The sequence below is a fragment of the Nanorana parkeri genome, unplaced genomic scaffold, assembly GCF_000935625.1.
Source record: "Nanorana parkeri isolate BGI_ZX_2015 unplaced genomic scaffold, ASM93562v1 scaffold359, whole genome shotgun sequence".
Classification (NCBI taxonomy): domain Eukaryota; kingdom Metazoa; phylum Chordata; class Amphibia; order Anura; family Dicroglossidae; genus Nanorana; species Nanorana parkeri.
In genome coordinates this window covers 1,052,231-1,054,266 of record NW_017306627.1, presented here as the reverse complement: position 1 = coordinate 1,054,266, position 2,036 = coordinate 1,052,231, and positions in this window count along the sequence as shown.

Below are 2,036 nucleotides of genomic sequence, written 5' to 3'. Positions count from 1 at the left end.
TGTCAATATTACTGCATCAGCACACCTCAAAAAGGAGAACTTATGCAGAGAGTGATCTACTCTGCATTCAGCATCTAGCTGCTGATTGCAGAGTGTGACAGGTAAAATCACCCAAGCACTGTGAAGGATCACTCTCTACATAAGATACACTTTTTTTTTGTGCTGATACACTTTTAACAGCTGTGACTCCTGGAAGGAGCTGCTACCAGCCATTCCAGACAAGGCAAAGGTGACAAAGTTAGAGCTTTCTTCTACTGAACATAGTGAACAGGGGGTATCCATTGCCAGGGTTGGATGGGAGACATGGTGGTAGATCTGCTTTGTGCTTGGTGTGGTCAGATTTAAAAAGGAAGCAGAGGGACTTGGGAGAATATAAATAAAAAATAAAAGGCTAGATTTACTAACATCTGAATGAATTTACAAACACATATACAGTATGTGTTATTAATTTTTGGGATACATACACTTTAAGGGGCTAATTTATAAAAGTTCCGCCCGGCTATACATTTGCATGGCACCAGAGTTATACACAGCGCATAACTCTTATAAATGAACACCTAACTGTCTTTATCACAAATTAGAATCTACAACTATTCATTTCAAATGGGATAACTTGTATGTATAGGAAACACGTGGTTAGAAAAGGCTGGGTATAAGATTGTAATAACTAAGCTCACAGAGTGAAGAAAACATGGATTTATTGTAATCAATCTAAAATTTTTGAAATAATTAAAACATGCTGGGCATATAGTATTTTTTTTGTATCTGTTCCTTTTATTACATCTTTTTTTATAGTCCCTGTAGAGATGTACATTGTCAATATAATTTTTTTGGAGTAGTGACATAATCATCTATAGTTCAATGATAAATTTAATGTGGAGGAGTTTGCAGTAATGGAATCACCCTGCTTTGTCCTCTCTGTGTCTGAAGCACATGCATTAATGTAAACTGATCTTCGGGTTCATTTGTACAATGTCAACGTGTCATAAAGGTGTTTGTGATGAAATGATTATACTAATTGCACTTGATACTAGATGCACTTTAGGAAGGGTTACATTTACATTTGGGTTGATATACTACCTATATTCTTTTCTTGTATTATATTTTGACACAAGTTTTAGTTTCTGCTCTTTTTCTTCTTTTTACTTTCTTCCTTATTTCACATATGTTTAGCATTTACAAACCGTAGAGAATAAAAAGAAAATATAAAGTTTTCCTCTGGGGTCTAACCTGTTTTAGCTACCAACTTCAAAAAGACTTGTAATGTTTGGAAGAAGTATTCAGCATATTAGGATCTTTGAAAGCTGTAGTTTTTTTCTACTCTGACAAACTCATTAATGCTAAATCTACATGACAAAGAAAAGGTTTCTGCTTCACTAGTCCTGACATTGGTGAATAGACAGCTCCCTACTACTGTCTCCACAAACAATCCACTTTCCATCACCTTGAATATATAATAGTCTTGCATATCATATAGACATATAAGAAATTCTGAATTAAAAACTGTGCTATAACCTTGTTATCTAAAAGTATATTTCACAGCATCTAATGCAAAGGGCAATATGATGACCTTAGAAATGTAGAGATTAAACATATGTGAAGTTTCACATTCATCCAGTTGATGATGATATAGCAAGGTTACTGTGTGGCTATAAATGCTGGGGTATGTTCCTGACACTCATTACAACTGAAGAATTGGATGGATGAGCTGTGAAATATCTTCAAGATTACTGAACAAGTCCAATGGGACTAACCACTACTAGCTAAGAAGTATCATTTTTTTAGGATGATTTTAGGATGCCAAGACTAATGTTCTAACTTGAGTACAAACCACAGAGCTCACCATGCCCACTGGTCTTGATAGGAAAGGAAAAATGTCAGCTACACTTTATGGTTAAACCCGTTATGAGATAAAACACACCAGAGAGAGGAGTCAGTTCAGGGCTGTTGCCAGGACTTCTCAGTGTGCAACCGAAATTCTTCCTTTCATGTTAAGAAATATCTTATAGTGTGTATGTATGTATGTGTATATATAT